Source organism: Lycium ferocissimum, chromosome 3, assembly GCF_029784015.1.
Source record: "Lycium ferocissimum isolate CSIRO_LF1 chromosome 3, AGI_CSIRO_Lferr_CH_V1, whole genome shotgun sequence".
Classification (NCBI taxonomy): domain Eukaryota; kingdom Viridiplantae; phylum Streptophyta; class Magnoliopsida; order Solanales; family Solanaceae; genus Lycium; species Lycium ferocissimum.
Window position 1 is genome coordinate 6,121,962 of NC_081344.1, and position 6,597 is coordinate 6,128,558.

The 6,597-nt window shown below is 31.8% G+C and overlaps 1 long non-coding RNA gene across 5 annotated transcripts; it reads right to left on the reverse strand.

The window, feature by feature from the left end:
- Window positions 1–399: 399 nt before the first annotated feature.
- Window positions 400–4,735, reverse strand: LOC132049459 (uncharacterized). Of its 5 annotated transcripts, XR_009413090.1 has the most exons (6): window positions 4,368–4,735; window positions 4,221–4,277; window positions 3,097–3,290; window positions 2,273–2,338; window positions 2,066–2,185; window positions 400–1,637 (listed from the first exon to the last, which is right to left on the reverse strand). It is a non-coding gene; the product is annotated as an uncharacterized LOC132049459 (long non-coding RNA). The 5 variants fall into 5 exon arrangements; XR_009413089.1 differs by having other exon boundaries at window positions 1,022–2,185; window positions 3,097–3,252; XR_009413091.1 differs by having other exon boundaries at window positions 1,022–2,185; window positions 3,097–3,252; window positions 4,443–4,734.
- Window positions 4,736–6,597: the final 1,862 nt, after the last annotated feature.

Sequence of the window (6,597 nt, forward strand, 5' to 3'; positions counted from 1 at the left end):
GATTCTTGTTTATAAAATTTGTTCAATGACATCATAATATACTAAGAAAGCTTTTTAACAGCTAGGTCGATGATATGATGACATCCTAAGCTATGGGGAGATAAGTGGTTAGTCACTTCTTTCTAAGAAACTCCCTCATCCTAGCTTCCCATCATCCACATTTGTGAAGCGTGACTCCCCTGTGTTTCAAATTCTCTCTAGAGAACCCAGTGCTTTGACGTCAAAGTATGTGCACAAACTCTTCATTTGAGAAATTAGACATCTACTTACCAAGTCACAAGACGATAACAGTGAGATACATACAGTAAATCCATCAAGTTCATTATCATTCTCCTATCCTCATTTGACCCAACAAAGTTATTTAATATGCGGGGTAAAATCAATGTAGCTCACATTTTTTATTTTATTTTTTTTATAACAAAATGCCAAATAGAGGAATGCAATCATCTGGCTATCCTACATAGCATTGTCATAGGAGTTCTACAAATCTTTTTCTAACAAAAACACTACCAAGTCTTCACCTCATATAGTATCAAACTTTTCTCTATGGGCACATATAAATATCAAGCTGTCAAAGAATCCAGTTTCTATGAAAATTTTGGCAAAAGATCATGTAGGATACCATCTTACCCAAACTAAATTTGCATGTCACGAAATCAATAACCACAAGCTTTTTGCAGCAATTTCTCGACAATGGACAACATGGAATTTCAACACTAATTTGACAACAGTAATATCAGTATGAGGAAACACAAAGGTTTAATTTGAAGCATGAAAACAAAACAAATACAGTTTTGTATTTTCTTTTCTTTTCGCATCCTCGTTCCTCCCTGTCCTCTTGCAATTACTGCAGTTCTGCTGCAGGGCGATAAATAAGATGTAGAACATTTGAATAATATGTTGGAGACACGCAAAGCAGATACTTGACTAACACAAAGGATTAAATTATGACTGTTTCATCAAATAGTTCAAGCCACATTAATAACAACATAATACTCTGGTATCCCATAATATCAAATCTACACATTAATAACAACATAATACTCTGATATCCCATAATATAAAATCTAAGGCATGGCACAACATTCGATAATGTCTTCCTTCACAAACAACGTCTAGTAATTCCATTAAGCCAAAACCGAATCAAGTATAACTAATAAAGACTAAAAATACTATAAGCCAGAATAAATTATAGTAGTAGACAGAAAAAAGAGTTAATAAAAAGGAAAACTGACATTGAAATTGATATCTGCATCCAGTCTTTCATATTTAATCGCAGCACGATCATATGCCCTGAAATTAATAGGAAAATATAACACTGAAATTTGACACATAAAGCGAGAGATATTTACCTCATGCAGATGAAAAGTACAAAAAGTGGCATAGAGAAGACAATTAGAAAACTATAGTAAATTACATCTATTCAGAATTTAGGAAATAATCAAGCTCAACTCATCATAGGACTTGAATTGTACTAAAGGCATAAATAAGATTATGATTGGCATTTTATTATCAACCTCCTTGAGAATATCCTTTCATTCTCCTCTGCAGCAAAGGAAACACCCAGTGGATAGTAGAAACACATGGCAATGACTACACAAACAATTAGGACTACCTATTTTGGCATTCCATCATGCCTGCATCAACAATTCAAATTCAGTTTTAACGTGCATAGCGGAAGGAATTAGGATACCTCCAGAGAAATCAACACATGCACAAGACATTACCAAAAGATCTCTGGCTAAACGGTTCCAACACAAAATTTAACTGAAAGAGTTCCAAATTTTCCAGTTTAATGTTCTCCTCTCCAAATTTCTCCACAAGATTTTATTCTTTAGAACCAAAACACTTTCTGCTAAAAGTCTTCAATTCTACATAATTCCTGCTCAAAGTCTTCCATTTTACACGTTCCTTTTAAAAGTAGTCCACTTTACACAATTCGTATCACAAAATTGTCTCTTCATTAAAAAAAGATCCCCAACAGACAACTATAAAAGACTTCACTGTAAGCACTTGAGGCTTTTGATGAAGCAAAAATGATCGAAATATTATGGATTATTGTTACCTTAAATTTGGCATATTGTAGTTCTCTTCCTAGTGAAGTCAATCTGTTTTTGAGGTGCTTAACTGCCTCTTTAGATGCTGAGATCTCTATCTCGGATGTTGATTTTATTATTTCAGCAGCCTACAATATATATTCCCCAAATGATTTAAAAAGTCAATGCCAAAGAACTGGAGACTACTATATTTCCTATGATATTTTAGTCCTTACCTTTAGCATAGTAGAACACACACCAAGTAACTTTTGCACCAATTTCAGTCTTTCCTCTTCCTTTTCCTGTTGGACAAATTCCCAAGTGTAAGGGTTTAAGTGATATCAGAACTAAAGGTAAGGAATTACTTGTCATAGTTAAATTAGAACGCCAACGCGAACTGAATAATGTGTTCAGCACACATACACAATAAGCAAAAGTTGCAACTCCATGATTTTTTGCTAACAACTCTTTTGCTACATTTGAATTTATGCATAATGTTTGAACTTTTAGTAGTTTTGCATGATATATTTCAGTTAAGCAATGAAAAAGCTAGTCATAAAGCTTGACATCTTCAAAAGAAACGCATAAGCTTTCCCACCTCAACATTAAAATATAGCAGGATCATGTTCATTGATTGTTATATTTCAGTTAAGGTATGAAATCTAGCCAGTAAAGTTGACATTTTCTTTCTGTTTTGTACACGTAATATAAGAAACTTTTTGGTTCTTTTCTAATGCAAAATAAGATTTTCAACTGGTCATCTAACTATTTCAATTAAAGAATTTCTCAAAAGGAAGAAAAAGAGTGAGTATGAGATACAAAACTAGAGAGAAATACAACGTCAAGCTTCTCAACATTTTTTGAAGATGCTGGTATTAAGAAAATAAAACTCTAAAATAAGAAAATATTTACCGAAAAAATAGATACAAACCGTAAACTGAAATAGTAACAGAAAACCTATATAGAGAAACCCCACGAAGAAATTACTTGAAGAACAAAATTAATATCAAGAAGGAAATGATTTAGGGAGTAAACCTTGTCAGAACTAAAAGGTACTTACCTTAGCTTTCGATCTCTTATTCAGTAAATGAGAATTGCAAGTTGGATGGTTTCTTCAACAATTTTCTTGGCGGCAACTGTACTGGTATTCATTTATATGTTATTATTCTTTTGTGCCATTATTGATAGTAGCAAATGCTGAATCACACACTATCCGCTGCACAAATTTTGAATGCTGACTCTCCATCAACAAAACTAAACATCACACAAATGTATTGTCGTGCAAAATGGAAGTAAAAAAATTTGAATTATTGTGTCTAGATAAAACTGCATTCCAATAAGCAACACACAGAAAAGAGGAATAATTGCTACTTTAAGATGCTGAAAGAGGAAAGTTACCACCAAAAGTGGATCTTAAGCTATTTCATGGTAGATATCGAGAGAAATTTTAAATCCTTATCTAATCAGATGATAAGAAAAGCGTAACTGCAACATATATTGCTTCTCCTCTGCCACCATCATATATTGCAGTTTCATTAATTAAAAAAAAAAAAAAACTTCGTTAGGTTGGCTTCTTTACTGCAACAATATTTGATTTAAATCAAAGAAAGTAATTTGTAAATATTGTACTGGTGAATCATAACACTAAGGAGAAAGTTAACAGTGATACTTCAGACAACATGTAAGCATTAGAATAAAATCATCCATTTTGTGATTAGCAAGCTGTTATATCTTATATGAATCCCAGTAGTAAAGGAATTAGAAAGCTCAAATTTTTATAATCTTCCGGCCCCAAAAAAATTTCTCGTCCAAATATTAATACTATAAATCAACCCCAAAAAAATATATTTCTAGACATAGGAAACAGAAAGATGATGACAAAAAACAACATCTCCATAGTTTTGAATCCTTTGAAAGCCAATACTAAACTGATAACTGCCTCCTCAGCTATTATTGAAAATCAAGCATCTAGAGAAAAGATTGATGTGCAAACTCAAAGGTAGTAATACATCATTCACTTGGTTCTTTTGCAATTCAAATTTAGTAAAAACTACTAATCAGTTTAAATGACAGTATACCGAAACATGATGAAATTTAACACAAGCACAACTTGTTAGTAAATAATACTACTAATCAGTTAAATGACAGTATATCGAAATATGAAGAAATTTAACACAAGCGTACCTTCCCAGAAGAACACTTTGAAAAAAGTGGTCATTAGTCGTTTCTTGCTGAACCCAACTGCCACAACAAAAGAAAGGGAAACATGGGTTAATCTCAAAACCAATTAATCCAAGATATTGAGTTCAGAAATCAAAATTGAATCTTTACTTGGTGCTTGGTAGAAGAAGCAGCGGAAGAGAACATCTTAACCTCTTCAATATCCGTACTAAGCCAAAATCTTACCGCTTCACATTATTTTCAATGGCGTAGTCCTTCACTTTCCCCACATAGCAAGCTAGCGTGATAATAATCTTAGCACTTAAGGCTTTGGTTTACTACCACTGCTAGTTTAAACACAGAAAGAATTAACCATCGTTGAAATAGGCTCCGACATACGATGTGCCCATGAAGGCGAACACAAATTAAGGTTGGTTATTGTAGAATTGTCAAATTAAACAAAAGAGCAGTTCCACACAAGAACGTGGGTATTACTGAATTGTCAAAAAGAAGTGGGTATTGTTTCAGTTTAAGACTCCAATTTTTTTGAAGTTGCATTTTTCTCTTTTTTAACTTTTTATAAAAAATAAATTCAATGATAAAAATATTTACCACATTCCACGTCTTTTTGACATATTTTATTTCAAATTAAAACCTTCGAATATGTATGATGTGTGTAGGGATCTGGTATACCGGTTGGTTATTGCTTGAACTTTAGCTTTTGTTGGTGAGGGTTTGAATAAGCGTTATAATCTATAAATTTTAAAAAACTTTCATACCACATATGTAATAAAAATAATTTTTTTTAAAAAGAAAAGAATATTTATGATGTGGATAATGATAAAAAAATTAAAATAGAATGGGTTTAAATATAAGTATTTAATCATTTTTTAAAGGGAAAAGGGCCTGATTTACCCCTCTACTTTCAAAAAAGGTTCATATTTATCCCCTCGTTATCTTATCAGCCATTTATACCCCCCTACGAATTCAATAGTTGAAATATTTGCCCCTATTTTTAACGGAGGGTAAATATGAACCTTTTCAAAGTAGAGGGTAAATCGAGCCCTAAAAATAAAACACCCTAAAGTTTCCAAACAAAACTTACTTCGGGTACCTTTTCAACCCCTAAAATGACTATCGAACGTCTACATATCCTTGATGTATTGAGCCTACATTATTGTGCAGAAAAAAAATATCGGAGTTCTATATAAAATATTGACGTTTAGTCTTGACACTGCACTAATCATTGTCAAAAGTATGAAAAAAAAAACTAAATTTTTTCTTAAAACTTACTTCGGTTACCTTTTCAACCCCTAAAATGACGATCGAATGTCTACGAATCATGATGTATTGAGCCTACATTATTGTACGAAAAAAATATCAGGTTCTATATAAAATATTGACGTTTCGGAGTCTTGACACACCACTAATCATTGGTCAAAGTATGAATAAAAAACAAAAATTGGCCAACTTTATTTTTTGCAACACTTAGTGTTATTTTCCATACTTTGACCAATGATTTAGTGATGTGTCAGGCTCTAACGTCAATATTTTATATAGAACGATATTTTTTATCTAGCGTCATAAGCTCAATACATCAGAGCCAAATAGGCGTTGACAAAGGGTTGAAAAGATGCCGAAAGTAAGTTTTGGTTGAAAAATTTAGTTTTTTTATTCATACTTTATTACGATGATTAGTGGTGTGCTCAGCGTCAATATTTTATATAGAACTTTGATATTTTTACGATACAATAATATGACTCAATACATCAAGGATGTAACGTTGTTTTAGGGGTTGAAAAAATTTTGAAAAAACTTTTAAGTGTTTTATTTTTAGGGCTTTGATTACCCCTCTACTTTGGAAAAAAGTTCATATTTACCCCTCCGTTAAAATAGGGGCAAATATTTATTTATTGCTAGCGACAAAAAATTATAAATGAAACGATAGTATAGCGAGGGTAAATATGAACCTTTTTTGAAAGTAGAGGGGTAAATCAGGCCCTTTTCCCTTTTTTAAAGAAGTGGTACTTACAAATTTTCTAACTTTCGGTTCCGTCTTTCCTGCTCCCTCTTTCTTTCTTATTTCATTTGTATGTAAACCACCTTCTATTTTTTTCCCCTTCATTTTTTCCTTTCCTAAGTAAAATTGATTACAAATTTTTACAACTACAACTTCGAAATTGTAACCACTTAATCCGGCAGTTTTTGTTTTTTAATTTTCTATTTTAAATTAAATTGGTAACTTCTTAATTCAATTATTTTAAAATTCAAATTCAAAACAATAACTAATAAGTAACCAATTATTAACTAATTAACTAATTTTTGTCCTAAAACTATCCTCTTTTTAATAATACTAGTTAATAATACTAGTATACTAGTATATGTACCTGCACGATGCGCA